This window comes from Apteryx rowi, unplaced genomic scaffold (genome assembly GCF_003343035.1).
Source record: "Apteryx rowi isolate R43461 unplaced genomic scaffold, aptRow1 scaffold_48, whole genome shotgun sequence".
Classification (NCBI taxonomy): Eukaryota; Metazoa; Chordata; class Aves; order Apterygiformes; family Apterygidae; genus Apteryx; species Apteryx rowi.
In genome coordinates, this window is record NW_020450738.1 from 3,558,728 (window position 1) to 3,574,732 (window position 16,005).

Sequence of the window (16,005 nt, forward strand, 5' to 3'; positions counted from 1 at the left end):
TAAAGAAGGATGCTAACATCTCGGTGTTGGCAGTGTTTCTCCCAGATGGCCAACACTGCTGCTTCCTCATTTTTCAAGATAAAAGGGTACATTTTAAAGCCTGTTAAAGGAATTTTAGAGAATTGGTCTGAACACAACAAAGTGACTATATCAAGTTACATTTTCATCCTCTACTGCCCTCTGTTGAGGATGGATCCATCTGCAGAAGAAAATCTGAAGTTGCAGTTATTCACAATACAATTCAGCTGATTTAGGGTTTTACCCCCACCAGAACCATAACTTTCTTACCCTAGATGTGCAGTTCAGAAAAAAATTTCATTTGCAAAGCTTAACAGTGTGCTTTTGAGATATTTACTCTATCCATTATGTGCAGACGAATTGCAAAATTGTCATGTATTAACCATCCAATCACCTGAATATGCTTACTGACAACCTGTTGTATTAATAACTCAATTAATAACCACCCTGTTATAATAACCCAAAATACTTCTGGGACATGATGATGTCATGCGGAACCTGCCCTGCACATACAACATGGCAAGGCCCTTTTCTTTCAGCCTTGACTTAATCAGCTTAAATATGTGGGTGAAAGAGCAATTAGCCATACTAGTCATGCTTGGAAACTGAAATGACAATGCATTTTTCTAATAAAAAAGAACACAGAAGAAAATTTGCCTCTTGACTTGACTAAAAACATTCTCTGGCAATATGATTCCTTGGCAATATCATTCCTTCTTTGGCAATATTTGTGGAAAGATGTAGTGGAATGGAACAAATTATAGTGATGTTAGAGAAAAAAGACAGGAAAGATGAACATATTCTGTGTATCTCTACCACTTATCATCCAAGGATCTCTTAAGGCTTTGCAAGTAATTATTTGCAAAGTAATTTTCTGCAAGTTATCATCTCAAAAATCACTATGGGACTAGCAAAGACTGAATTCATTTTTATTTTAAGGCAGGGAAGTTTGAGAAAAAAAATGAAGTCTGAAATGTTTAAATCCAAGGTGCCTGAAACTAGGATTCTCCAGTCTCCTCTTGTTCTTTAAAAAAATGTTGATATTCAAAGGGGGGTAGCACTTTCAGCTACAAGGGGACAGCAGGAGATTCACACAGGTAAACCTGATGATTTAACATTTTTTGAAGTTAAAGTACGCTATTATAACATCTTCTTCATCATGGAGTTTAAGGCTGAAAAATGATGTGTTCTGGACAAAGCTGTGAGGATTTGAAGATGCATCTGCAAGAAAATGCCACCTATTCTGAATGCTGATTACAAATGAGAATGAGAGAAGACTCACTTTTCTGTCCTTTTTTCATGTCCCCACTATTTTGCTAGGTCCCCACTGCTATTTCTAATTTCTCTCATTCCCTTGACAATTAAAGTGTGACAGGTTTTCCTCTGCAAAATTGCATCTTCCCCTCTTGTTTACAAGATTGTGTACTTTTTATGAAGGTTCTGGGTATCTTCTGAATTCCATTTCCCTGAAATGACATTTACATTCCAGCAATATTAGTCCTTCAGTACAAATCTGAGCTTCTGAGTGGGGCACTAAGATTTTATAAAACAAGGCGCTGCTTTTGAAGCTCTTACGGCATTTCATAAAAGCAATAGCCTGTCCTTTGCCAAGAAAGGATTCTCTCCCACAGACCATCGATGTGTTTTCCATCTGCACATTTATTGGAAACTGCTTGGGGTGAAAATGTATTATATGTTTCAAGTTGCAGCTGTTCCAGCACCCTGGAAAGGTGCAGAGAGCTTTCTTCCCACAGTCCAGCACTGCAAGGAGAAATCACAAGCTAGCTGCAGGCGTTGAGCAGTGAAAATCTGGGGCAGTTGGGTAGCATCTATAGCGCGGATGGCACTGGAGTGAGGTGGAGCCATCTGCCAGTTCTCAGGAAAAGGAGCAGAGCATGTGTTTGCTCTTCATGTGGCAAAAGACTRCCTGCCGGGTCCACTCGTGCCTTTGACTCCTGAGCAGAGTCTCCTTGTCTCTGCCAGCTGTGCTGCCTCTCTGTGAGGCTGGAGGTGCTGACCACAGCACGTGGAAGATACTGTTACAGTAGCTGGTGGTTGAATGGACTTCATGTATTTTGCATTGTTTCTGTCAGGTAAACATCTCTAATGTGCCATTCTTGAGGTGTGCAAGCCTCTTCCATGGAGCACTGAGGAGAAGCCTGGAAACAGAGGTGACCGTACACAGCTCAGACACCTAAGCTGAAAAGTGGCAGAGAGACTATTTCTGGGACTTGCTGTCTTACTCCAAGTCCCTTTCTGGAAACTGGGGTGATCCCTACAGAAAACTACAGGGATCTAGAAGAACACAAATGATAACCAGCAGGTAGGCTTTGCACAGCTTTTATTGGCAATGCTCCAATAGTGGCTTATACACATTCATCACAACAGCTTTCTAGCTATGTATGGAGCAACAGCTTGGGTAAGGTTCACCCTACAGGACCACTCACAGAACAAATCCAGATAATGAACAGGAAAGATTTTATTCATAAAATCTACCCTGCCATCTAGTCACTGTGCTTAGGAGATGGTAGGCACAAGCAACAGGAGAAAGGGCCTGGATGGATTTGTATGTTAACTGGAAAATTGCTTTGCAGACCTGGGCTAAATGCTGATCCCCCTTGCAAACCCATCCTTGTGATCTCTTCAGAAAAAATACCATTTACAAAGCATCAGGGCAAGTTCATCCGTAGCATAAGCAAGCCTCATTCCATGGATGTCATTGTAGCAGTTGATCCAGCTGGTGATCTACAGCAGTTTAGTAATCAGAAAGATTTTTACRGTGGTCTGAGATAAAATCTCTCTCTGAGAGCTATCTGAAATCAGAGAAATAGACAGTCTCTCCACAATAAATAAACAATATAAAAAGAGAAAGAGGCATATGGAATAATTATTGCTATGATTAAAATAATTGGCATGTTAACTTCAATTCAATATAAACACAGGTTTTATGGAAAGGAAGAGTACAGCTGAATGCTATATAGCAGTTTTTCATTGCTATGGGGATTTTGCCATGATATAGTTAAAGCCCCATCTTCTGTTTCAGCAGGGCCGAGAGCCTGTTAGTGCTCTGAAATGATGAAAGCAAATGAAATTGAATAGCAAACAAAAAAAGTTCAGACTTGATCAGCGATGATGAGAGAACTCCAACTGGGTTCTCTTGGGAGCAATGATCAAGAATTAAAGTCTTGATTTTTTTTAAGCTAACAAATGAAGCTTCTTTATTCTACTTTAATGGGATAAGAAAAGCCCTATTAAAGAGAGCTAACAGTAGTACTAATCTGCAAGCCACATCCCTGTTGGCCCCAGTAGGAAAAAAAAAAGAAGGGATTCAAAAAATGTTTAACAAAACCCACACAAAATGAGAGGAGCAGGAGATAACTCAAAGCTGTGCAATTTTGCCTCTGTGAAGGAAGAAAAGTCTGTTTTGATAAATGAGAAGAGCGGCAGCAGTGTGGGGTGTAACTCTCATCCCTCATGCTTCAAACTCTGCAGAGTTTACCGCCTGCAGGTTAACTGCAGAGGGCCTCTTGCCAGGTGTATGAAGAGGTGGCCTGGGCTTAGGTTTGGGGGTTTGTTTGTTTTTTACTCTAAGGACTTGATCCCCCCAGGCGCCCTGCCTTTCTGGGATTACTTGCATTTCTGGCATGAATGGTCTTAGCAGGTGGCGGTGTGGGGGCAGCGTGCCCATTCCTGGGCAAGCCTCAATATTGGCCCACTTTGCTGTCACATTGGCAGCCCTTAATGCATGCTCATTTCCATATAAATATTGCTTAGACTCTGAATGTGGCCAGAGCTTATTACACCATCTGTAATCTGTGTACTCTCCCGAATCAGTGGCCGGCTGGCTGGATGAGGAGATATTTCCATGCTCCTGCTGTATCTCATCCTCCCACATCCACGTGCATTCAGTGGCGCAGTCCAGCATCGCTGGCTTGTCTCTAGTCGGCAGGGAGAGCAATAGCTGTGAAGATGTGTCAACATCATTAGACACCAATGTGAGGAAGCAACCTGAACACACGTCTGGGACTCCTTGGGAATTAAGTTGTGTCTGTGAAACCTTGCAGCTGTTTCTGCACAACTGTTGTCACCTGTGCTGGCTAGATTAATGATAGAATAATGCTACAAGGACACCTTCAGATTGCTGTGTGGACTAATCCCTCAGCAACAGGGGAGAGAGAGAGAGAGAGAGAGAGAGAGAGAGAGAGAGCGAGCGAGCAATGAGACATAAGTGAGATGAGGCAGAAGATCCCATGGAGTATGTGTAGCTCTAAGGTAGGAAAGAACCATTGATTTGAGAACTGAGGACAAAATACCCCTATTAATTTAAGACATAGAAAAGATGTTGGGGAGAACTTTCCCCAGGTTACACAAAGCAGGAGTTGCACCAGAGTCTTACATTACTCCTTTTGCACATGGACCAAGCCCATCTATGAATCAGAAACCAATATACAATTTCCTCCTCATCTCAGATCAATGTTTAACTACTAGTGATCAGGTAGAGCTCTCAGTAAACAGATTAGGACCCTGAGCTTGTTTATCCTCCAGAAAGGAAGGCTCAGGGTGATCTTATCCATGTGTATAAATAACCTGATGGGGGAGTAAAGAAGATGGAGCCAGACTCTTCTCAGTGGTGCCCCATGACAGGACAAGAGGCAATGGGCACAAACTGAAATACAGGAAATTCCATTTAAACATCAGAAAAAGCTTATTTTACTGTGAAGGTTGTTGAACACTGAAACAGGCTGCCCAGAGAGATTGTGGAGTCTCCATCCTTGGAGATACTCAAAACAGGACTGGACACAGTCCTGGGCAACCTGCTGTAGCTGACCCTGCTTGAGCAGGGGGTTGGACTAGGCAATCTCCAGAGGTCCCTCCCAACCCCAATTATTCTGTCATTCTGCAAAAAAAAAAGAAATAATCTCCTAAGCATTAAAGCATATGCTTAAACACCTTTTTCTAGCGAAGGAGCCTTCATCATGAACTCACATGCTTTGCAGAATCAGAGCTTTGATATAGATGAGGGATACAGAATTTGAGTAAAATAAGAAACATTTTCACCCRAAGTCATCATGGACTCAAATGGCAGCCTCTTGAAGAGGTCGGTACATTTCTTAAAACAATTCTCACCAAAGACTTAAAAGTACTGATGTCCTATGAAGAAGGCTGCTTTTACAGAAATCTTACAAATTCTCCAGGACTTAAACTTTTACATAAACTTTTGCCCCTAAACATACAAGTTACAAAGTACTTCCTGATTTGCTGTTAATGATTGCATCGAACACAAACCAGCGATGAATTCAGCCCAAGTTCAGGTACTTTCAGTAAGTTGCAGAACTTCTTGCTGTTATAACCAAAAATTAGTACAACAGAATTATGACATACAATAACCAAAGTAATTTATCCAAGCTATAAGAGGTCAGAGCTTTGACAATGATTTCAATGGAAGCAGAATCAAGTCCTTTGGGTTGGACTGTATTTTTCAAAGAACCAAGCCTGATTCATAATACTAGGAAGTATGCTCAAATTACATGGCTGTATATTTTAAATGGAAATTTCTCTTAATAACCTGGATTTTAATGCATTTTACAATGTATTTATTATTTCACACTGTGATATTTTGTAACTTAGATTTTCAGCTAACGAGTAGCTCATCTAATGAAAATAATGATTATTTTATGCTGTACTRCATTGAAACCTAAAGTATTTCAGTTAAACAAACCACCTCATTAGTGTGCCTTGATAATATAGTTGAGTTTTCTTTGATATGGTCAGAAATATCTAGCATGCTTTTGGGATGCAATCAAACTCTCCAATAAACTTGTTGCTAAAGACAGCTGCCTAGCACCACATATTTCCTGAGCAGTCAAATGACCTAGTTTAGAAGTGTTTGAAGCCATTTTATACTGTGGAAGAAGAACAAATTAACCTTGTTTAACAAGTAGTTTTCAATTTGTGTTTCAATGCTCTTCTGCACTCTATCATCTCCAATGCAGTAGCACAGCCTTACTTCATTCTTCCCGTTACATAAGACATCCTTAATGCCCCAGCGTTGGGAAGCCCCTCTCACCTGCTGCACAGCCCCTGGGAGGAGGCACCATCAGTGCACTCAAAATGCAACTGAAGCCACAGGGTGGGTTACCGGAGGTCTGCTTTGCTCTTTTGTGCTCTAGGAACATCAAAAAGGAAATCAAGGCCATTGGTGCTTTTCACTGAAAGGCCTGAATGAATATGGCAAAGATGGTAGAGAAACTTGCAACAGAAGTCCAGTTTTTGGTATAGCTGAGAGCAAACTAAGCTTCATCTTTACTGCAGAAGATTTCTGTGACTGCAGCTAGTATTTGTTTGGATGTGGGGTCAGACCTTCAGCTACTGTAAATCAGCATAGCTCTGTCAAAGAGAGCTGTTTTTTATCAGATGAAGATCTGGAATCACATTCCCATCATTTTCTCTGAGAATGGACCTTTCTGTGCAACACTGTCTATACAGAGCTGGTGTGTAGTGAAGTTACAGTGAGGCACTGTATTTTAGGCTTTGCCCTTGGAAAAATTGGTGCAGGTCTGGCTCCTATCATAGGCAAAATGAGTTGCATGAGATCACTGTGATCTTTGAAAGTAATTAGCTACTCTCCGGGAAGCTGCTGTGGACCACACAGTAAACACAAGGTAGCTTGTCTTTCTGTGTATATTCACAATAAAGTGAAAGCAAGTGCACGGGCGTTTATGAAGTGCAGCTTAATCCCCATTCCAGCTYACCTGTAGTAACTTTTATCCTAGTCCCTAGTCACTTCTTTAAAATAGGACTTCCGTGTGACCTTTTATCACTGTTAAAAACACATTTTAAAAATTCCTCCTCACACACAAATCTTTAACTGGTGAGCTGTAATACATCTGAGAAAAGACATGGTATCTGCCATCTGCAGTTCTTTCTCCCTCAGCAGCAAAGCTAGACTGGACCATGTTACTTTTGTTTCAGAACAAGTTAATTTTTGATGCCTTCTCTTCCCAGCTCAAAGATAAGATATTTGCCTTCACCCTGTTGCAAAGAAATATTTACACTCAGAATATGAGCTCCCATCCACCTATGCCTGCCTGTTACAAAAACCTAAATTCTAAGCTTAATATAAGTTAACAGTGTCCCTTTAATCAAAATTTAATGCTTGTCTTCAATTTCCTCAAAGCACTTAAAAATCTAGYGGCTTTAGATGGAAAAGCATCATTAGTGCTGCAGTTTTTTTCCACTTTCCAGTGAGTGGGAAGTTTGACCATGAGGTGTTATACAAATTTAGGTATTGTGTTGCTCTATACCAAGCCCTGTTTCAGGATCAGTCTGTCAGACTTTTGCTCATTTTGTTGCTTACAGGAAGGAGGGTGCAGAACAATCTAAAACCTGCTTGAGAACAAGATACATCCAACACATTTTTTCAGAAGCTCAGAGGAGGCCCCTGCTTGCATCTACCAGTTCTGTACAGACAGGTACATACAAAAATTCACATCTGAGTATGTCAGAAATACTGTATTCGGTTGTCTAAACTTCTATCACTGGCATGTCTGCTAAGGCAGAAATTAGCCAGTTAGTCTGGGATGTTTTGAAGAGCTCAGCTCCCATTCAGTCATCCTGATTTCTGGACCTTTGAAAAGTCTGGTTTGGAGACTGGAAGCTGAGCACTTGGAAATCTGGCTATGAGCCTATCTGAAAATTTGGCTTGAATGTGCAAATGTGCAGCTCAGAATCCTGAGCAAGGTGAGGCCAGTCCGATTCCAACCATGAGCCGAGTTCTTCACAGCCTCATGAAAAAACAGCATCTCTAGTGGTTTTCACTGTGCACAGCAAAGTACACTGCTACAGAAATATTTTGTAGGCAGCTTTCTGTACCATATATAACCTGCTGCTCTGCAGGTACAGCTACCTAACAAGGATCCAGGCATTTTTTTTAGCACAGTGTCACATTTTGTGTGACTATCAAGCAGTGTAATATGCTCTATGTTTTAGTATGTGCCATGTTTTCTTTTCAAAACACTTCCTTTGTCTTCTGAATTCCCTTCAACCCTGGAGATCTTGTGCTATATAACATTATTTTCTTGTTACAAAACTTCATAAATACAGATGTATATGGGTACCTATAGATCTTAGTTTTTTCTGTTTACCATCAGTAAAAGTCTATCTGGAGAGATAGCTAGATATTTTAATATATCCCTAATTTTTAAGGTACAATTTAGGTTGTACCTAACTAAGAATATCCAAAGCRTCATGTGCACATATGCTCTTTCTCTCTCCCTGTCACCCCTTTGCATTTACAGTGCGTTTTAAGGTGCTGTGCTTTTACCATTTGAGAGTTTGGTTCAAATCTGGCTTACATTATAAGCAAAGTTGAGTTGCAGATCATCATTCTAATCATTTAAAAGTATTTGGCTAATCTGTAGCATGTTATAGCATGGTCATTACCATTTATAGTATATTATAGTTATGGTTTTTAAAATATGTTCATTACCACAGCAGGGCACCACCTTAATAGCTCCTGTAGTGAAAACCGGTACTAGGGGAGTGTATATGGYATATAACATAGTGTTAGAGTTTAAAGGAAAGTAATCTTTGTCCAGTGAATTACCAGTAGTCTAAGGTGAATAATTCTACACTGTTTTGAGATATACTTATTTATACAGAAAACACATCCAAACTGATTCTGTTGCCTTTCTGTCTTCTTGAAGAAAGACATTTATGGGGAAGCAAGGGAGAGAGTAATGGGGAGAAGGCAGGAGACAGCTTATTTCATATACTCAGTGCCATAATATGGATATACTTAACTGAAGGGGGAAGGGGGAATGCTTTCTTCTCTCTTCATATGATGAAAATAAAAAGTGATCAAGATAGATTTTTGTTATCCTCTGGGCATTAAAAGCTTAAATGCAAAATGTATGACTTATTATATCTAGCCAACTCTTAGGGGTAAATATTCAGTACTGGGAATTAGTTGTTGTTAATTGGACTTATGAGCTGAATTCCCAGGGTACTGCACYGAAAGCATATCCCCTTTGTTTTAATATTGAAATAGGGAGAAGCCAGCTCTGTGGTGTATTCATTCCAATATATAAGCTGCAGAGTATGCTAAATCATCATCATCGAAATGTTTAGTTGCGTTTGTTGAATGTATATATTTTAGAGTGAATTTCTACATGTACTATAGAAACTATTTAGTTTTCCAATGACCATTTTGAAACTGTGTGGTAGATCTTCAAGTAGAATAAACCACGCTAGTTCTCTCTATTTCAGTGGAGCTAATTGTCCTGAAACATCTGAGGATATGACCTGCTGTTTCTAATCATCATCAAAATATTTTATATGAAATTTGGGGGGCCGATTCTGCCGCCAGTGAATGGAACTCTTGAGGATTGCATGGCAGTGAGAGTAGTTTCAATGATACAGTTTTATTACAAACAAAAAGGGCTATTCTGAAAATCAGATTTGGGTTGTTTTAGCAATAACCTCATACATAGTATTTCAGTCTTTCACATCTGTTCTTTCTCTCCTTTAGAARGTTTGAATAATAACTAAGAAATAAAAACAAAGGTCTCTCACAGATTCAGAAGACCCAGAAAAAATGGAAGTTTTTGCTTGAGACTTTTGTTCTAGGAGCCAGTCCAGTTTGCACATGCTGAAAAAATGATAAAGTAGCAATCCCTGGAGCAGAGGCCACAGGTCACACATTTCCTTTAACATCCTCTTCTAGCTGATCCTCCTTGCATGTTTAATTGCCACTGGTATAATCCAAAAAGTAACAGATAAACCCAGACTAGCTTGCATGTTCCTGTCAGCAAAACATCACAAAGAAATGTTCCTAGTGCTCCTGAAGTGCTTAGAAAAATAACCTAGGGAGATGTTTAAATGAATTATAAACCCCGTTGAGTACCTAAACAGCAATGCCTTCCTGCACTYCTGCATATGTCTTTAAATGATGACCACAAACATATATTTTAAAGGTACACTGATGCATGACTGACTTTTCGTTATTCTTCACCTCTCCCCTCACATAGGTATGGTCAACATTTGACCGTATGTATGACATATGATAGATGATTGTTGCTATTTTATAGAACAAAGTAACATCGAAATGCCAGGCCATGCACTTAACCACTCACTCAGTAGTTTGGTCCCAGTGAAGTCAAAGGAATTTTGCTGTTTATTGGACAGGAAATGGAGGCTGGCCCATATCTTTCTCACCTGCTCATGGRATCCATTTCAGCTTATAACAGATTTTTTTTCAGTCAGTTCTTCTGGTAAACAGCTTTTTAGAGTTTACTACTCTCCCAAAACTGCAAAGAAAAAATTACATACAAATGCTCTTCACAGATTCCTTGAGATTTTATTAAATAGTAACTTTAATTATTTTTACTTTAAAACTGGGAAAATTGGACTTAGGCCAGTTAAGACTARCATTTAGGTAACTAGATTATTTGGGTGTTTCAGTGGCCCTACTGAGGCACCCGAACGCATTACATTCTAGGCACTCCAAATTAAGATAACCAGAATTAGTGTACATATGACTGATTTTGTTGCCCTTAATTAAGTGATTTACCCAAGTCTACCAAAGGAAGCTGTGGCAGAGATGACGCTGCCACTTTGGTCCTGCGTTAAGGACACCAGAATGTACATCTTCTCTGTAATGCAGGAGAAACACAGCTATAGACCTCACTTCACGAAGGTCCCATCAGCGAGAAGGAAGGGAGATGTGCCGTTCTTGAGTGACTCTGGAGATGTTTCCCACATGAATGTTTCTGGAGATGTGAACTTATCTATAGAATTAGATGCATTGTTGCAAAAAGATCGCCTCCATGCCTTGATGCCTTGGTGGCCAGAAGGCTTGGACACAAGCAGCAGAGAGAATTTAGCTTGCATTTGACAAGTTTTCACAGCCTGAAAGAACTACATAGAGCTCCCTTACTTTATGGTTGCTCCATACCGTGGATGCACGGACCAATATACTACCACTGCACCAGCAGGACCTACAATAGGAAATGTCTTAGGCCCGTGGCCACTACTTCATCTTAGGGACTAGAAAAAAGCAGCTGTGAAAGGCCACCATGGAGAATTTGCGTCTCAACTGCCTGCTCTGCCCACAGGCTTGGCACTGTACCCATCTCAGGGAGTTTCTGTAGGGGAGGGGGAATGTGCACAAAGCCTATTTAATTAGGCTTTGTGGAGGAAGGATGAACTCTATCCCAAGTGAGATGGAGGATTACAGGTCTCCTCCAGATGGAGAGGTGTTTTTTTGTTTTTTTTTTAAGGTAAGAGAAAGTAAGCAGGTGTGAGTACGGGGCCTACCTGTATTGGTTTTAATCAGCAACTTTAAGCAAACTCAGTGTTCTCATCAGAAAAGGGGAAAAATAAACAGCTGAGCACTGTGATTCATTTACACTTCAAATATACTTTGAGTTGGTTATTMCTCAATTAATCAAATAGCTGGTGTATCCCTAAAGTAGTATAAAGTGACACGCTGTGTGAAATCAATTTTCCCTTCCAAAATCATTAAATTCAGTAGCCTGTGACTACATCCCTGCTAATTCTAGTACCGGTCCTTTCATCCTCCATTAACTTTGGCACGCCTAACAGGCTGTCAAAAATAATTTCCCAGAACGTAAATAATTCAGAAATTAAAAATTAATAAATAATAACAGAGAGCTACTGGGAGATAGACTGGGTCAATTAGTCAGCTCTGCATTCTGTTTCTTCGCAGCAGGGGGGCAGCCACATTCGTTACTAGAATCTTTCCTCCGATTCCTAGGTCTGATTTACGGCTCTTCATTACTGGATCCAGTCAGACACAATTACCTCCATCACTATCTCAGTTCCTAACTTCAAAGAAACACACATTTTCTTGTCTGCTTTTTTTCTCCTTGCAGCAGCCTCAGCTTGACGTCCCTGGAATTTCTTCCACGCGGACTAATTAATAAGACTTTGACTTATCATATTCACTTCTCTTCTTTGATGTCCTACCTTAGTCAATCATCCTATTTAATTAGAATTTCAATGATAACTTTACTTATCTCGTGGCTAGATATAAATTAAAATAACGGGATTTTAATTCTCTTTCTTACAGGGTTATGACATTTTTGACAGAAAAAGTTTCAACCCAAATACGATGTTATGTACTTCTTATGCTAAGAGTGCATTCCACTAAATTGTTTTTCCCTTTGCTACAAAATAATTTTGCTTGTTTAACAAGCTCCACTGAAATGGAAATGAACTACAGTTTCTTGTAAAATAATTTGCACAGGTCCATATTGTGAAAGGTTACATTGATACAAATGAATGTAATCAGATCATGACACATGTCACATAGTTAACAAGCAAAGGACATGTGATTTTTAAGAAAAAAAAGTATCTCAAAAGAGGCAACAGACCATAGGACTTTTTTCCCCCTTCTGCCCTTTCAGTCAGTTCCTAGTATATTTTGAAGGTTTCTTACCTCCCTTCCTCATTTAAAGGTCCAATCCTGCTGTTTGTATTCAAGCTGCACCTGAGGTTGAATTCTGATTTAAATGAGACATTTCTGAAACACATATCCACTGCTGTTCATAGAAATAGTATTGTGGCTGTTAACAGGAACAGTATATCTCTCAGCTATCACTTTTTTTTTTCCCCTCTCATCAATACCTAGTATGTGCTTGCATACAGGCTTGCTTTTTTTCTCGTGCCATTTCCAATTTGCCAGTCTAGGTCAGTAAAACAACAAATGAATAGAAGTGAAAACAGTCACTCACTCATGTTTTAAGTGAGCCTTATGGAGCAGGAGAGCCCATAGGGCTGCAGAGCCCACTGCAGAGGAGGGAGTCACAAGACGTGATCACAGCAGCAGGGTCCCAGTGGGGCCTGGAAGATCCCTGGAAGTGAGGCAGGACAGTCAGGGAAAATAAAGGAGCATGATTTCTAGGGGTCCAGCTAGGCAAACTTTACACTTTACTCATTTGGGCACACTCGCTCTTACTTTAATGGAACTTTCCAGGTAAGTGACTGGTTGTATACATAGATATGGATTTTCAAAAGAAAGAAAAGTAAGGAGAGGACTGTGTGAAAAAGCAAGCAAGAATAGTCAGTATACCAAGAAATGGTCTTAAACTTTGAACAAAGCATTCCTTTGGTACAATAAATAGAACGTGGTTACAACTTGCTGGCCATGCCAAATGCTACCCATTACTAATCTGTTATCAGAGATGATTATCTTTCTAATCATCTCTGGCAAAAAAAAAGGGTTTTCAGTTTTACACCTACAGTAAAAAAATACACCCTGGAAACCAACATCAATTTTAAGGAAGAAGGACCACATCCTCAGGCCCTATTCATCCACTGATATCCTGGCAAGGAAAAAAAAATGTTTTTTAAAGGATGGCACTGTTACTTTTTCAAGTTGAGAGGTTTTGCATTTGCTATTCCACACCCTTGGTTGTATTCAAGGAAAGCAGGAAGTGCAGAAAGAGTTTATGGGAAGGGTTGGACATCGGAAAACACTGCTCCCAAAATAAATAGTTCAGGTCTTTGAAGAGGAAGRAGTAATAAAGTTGGGGGGGGGGGTAGGAAGGCAGGGAGGCAGAATCACTTGACTAGCACTAGTCTGTACAAATAGGCTTAGTGAGCTCCTGCTTCAAATATTATCCCCACAGACAATATTAAACCAGCATTAAACCCATTGTCATAAAACTAACATTTTTAGATGCTCTTGCAAACCATTGGCCTGACTGCTCTGTTCCTCTTACAAAATAAACTGAAGATGTTTGAAAAACTAGAGCAGAGCATCAGCAGAAGTGAACCACTGGAATTTAATTGACAGCTCTTACTGTTTATATCAGGTAAGGTTAGAGTCCAAATTGGGTGAGCTCAAAAAATATCAGTATTATTGTTTCACAATAAAACAGAAACCTGTTGCATTTATAGCAACTAAACTATTCCATCATAATTTAATAGTGTTGTTCTTTAACAATTGGATTCTGATACATTTTTATATTTAGGCATGATTATTTAATGTAATTTAATTGGCTTTCTTATTCCCCTCAGGGTTCTGGGCCTAGAAAGTTCATATTAAATACTCTAATTGCTCTGAAATTTACTTGTCATATGAAATATGCTTCTCTTTTAAATATATCCTTCTATCTAGTTCATACATATTTTCTCTTTTTTAATGAATTAGAAAAATTCTGGTGTCCATAATTTGCGCTTAAAAAGAGTCAATAATTAACCAAAATAATAATTACAGACAGAAAACAGGGAGGATGGCGCACAATGAACTGCGAATTACAGATCTATGAATAAGGCCATGAGCACACATCAAAGTTTTCTAAGTGCACACCACTCTCCAGAAGGAAAGCTGAAGCAGCTAATGATGGCATCGGTTTCCTACATATTTTATGCACGGGTCACTGTTTATAGTTGAGAGCACTGTTAGACCGAAGGAGCAAAAGGGTATTTCATGGCTAGTAGCCTTTTGGCCAAATGCAGCTCTCGGGGTGTACGATGATTTCCCCTTGACGCTGTAGGCAGCGAAGACTCCGGCCGCGTCCATCGGTGTCAGTTACGATGTCGCCCGCAGCGTGTCCTCAGGGGCTGTGTGAGGGAGAGGATGGGCTTCGTGCCGCGCAGCAGGGCTGCCGGAGCGAAACCACCACCAGCAACCGAGGCCAGGCAGCAGAGGGAATTGAAACACGTGTTTTAAAATCTGTTCTTCTTTGATGCTTCAGGGCCATGCAGCAGGATGGGAGCAGCATCCRTTAGGGAGCCAACAAGTGGATAACACCGGCCTTCCCCTGGCCAGCCAGCTGCTGCTTTCAAAGGGAAAAGGCCAGTGATGCTTGTCAGCACACTTCTCGGCTTGCCAGGGAGCTGCACGTGCGGGATGGGAGCTGAAACGAGGGCTAGCAAGACGAAACATCATCCGGCAGGACTCCTTCTAACAAGCACACCTTTCCTCAGTACGAAACTATCCTACAGGGGAGCGGCCACACAGAGGTCCTGATTTTAGGTGCTTCTGGGCTGTAGTACTTCGTCACTGAAGGCCATGCATTCTTGAGCAATTGCCCCGAAATACCACTGCAAAAATCAGAAAGTTAAATCCTCTCCTCATTGGAGCTGGTAGGAAAACAGTGTCCAAGTGGGACCAGAATTTTGCCCATGTAAGTTTTGCATAAGAGCACACTGTTTCCAGAATGTGTTATCTGTCCTTTTGGTGCTGAAAAATCACGTAAAAGTGAGTTGTAATTCAGAGCTTTGAACAGCAAATTTAGACATTTCTTATGGGCCTAAAACTAGATAACTACCGTAATGAAGAACAAAATATTTCTTTGAGAAAAGAAGCTGATGTTTTAGAAAAACAGCTTTGCAATAAGAAAAAGGGGAAGGGGAGAGAGTGTGTTTGTAGGACCCCTGGGGAAAGCGATGCTTCTGCTGCCAAGAGGTTTGTGTAGTAGTTTGCCATGTCCCCACCTGCATTAACTYCTCTCTTCCAACAAAAGAGGGGGAAAGTGCCCCACAGAAGTCCTCTGTCTGGTGGAACCGCTCAGGGGCAGCACACGGTTTCTGACCCCTTTTAGGGAGGATAGTGTTATTGAAACAAAGAAATACAACGTAATTTAACATTTGCATAGACGATGGAACTATTAGAGGAGACTGAGATAGAAAAAAAGCACTCCTGGTTATACCTCCTGTAATTTTTTTAATCGCTGGTTTCATCCAAAACCTGTACCAAGCAGCAGCCTCCGTACAACATGGCGGCGCCCTTGCCGCCGCCGCCGCTGGGGGACGGGGCAAAGCAACCTGGCGTCACTATTCCTTCCGGGTCCTGTGGCGCCGCTATTTCAACGTTGACGCGGGCGTTTTCCTTTCCTCTTCCGGATCCGGCGGCGGCAGGTATGGCGGCGGTGTCTGCGGGCCGTTGGCGGCGGTTGGCGCCCATCCGCCCCCATCCGCCGGCCGGCGGGCCCGGGGCCGCCGCGGGGGCCGGCAGCG

General features: G+C 40.9%; 1 long non-coding RNA gene across 2 annotated transcripts; it reads right to left on the reverse strand.

Moving 5' to 3' along the window:
• Positions 1-4,881: 4,881 nt before the first annotated feature.
• LOC112972208 lies at positions 4,882-15,986 on the reverse strand. Of its 2 annotated transcripts, XR_003255584.1 has the most exons (5): positions 15,699-15,986; positions 12,774-12,893; positions 10,234-10,325; positions 6,086-6,184; positions 4,882-5,359 (listed from the first exon to the last, which is right to left on the reverse strand). It is a non-coding gene; the product is annotated as an uncharacterized LOC112972208 (long non-coding RNA). The 2 variants fall into 2 exon arrangements; XR_003255583.1 differs by having other exon boundaries at positions 4,882-6,184.
• Positions 15,987-16,005: the final 19 nt, after the last annotated feature.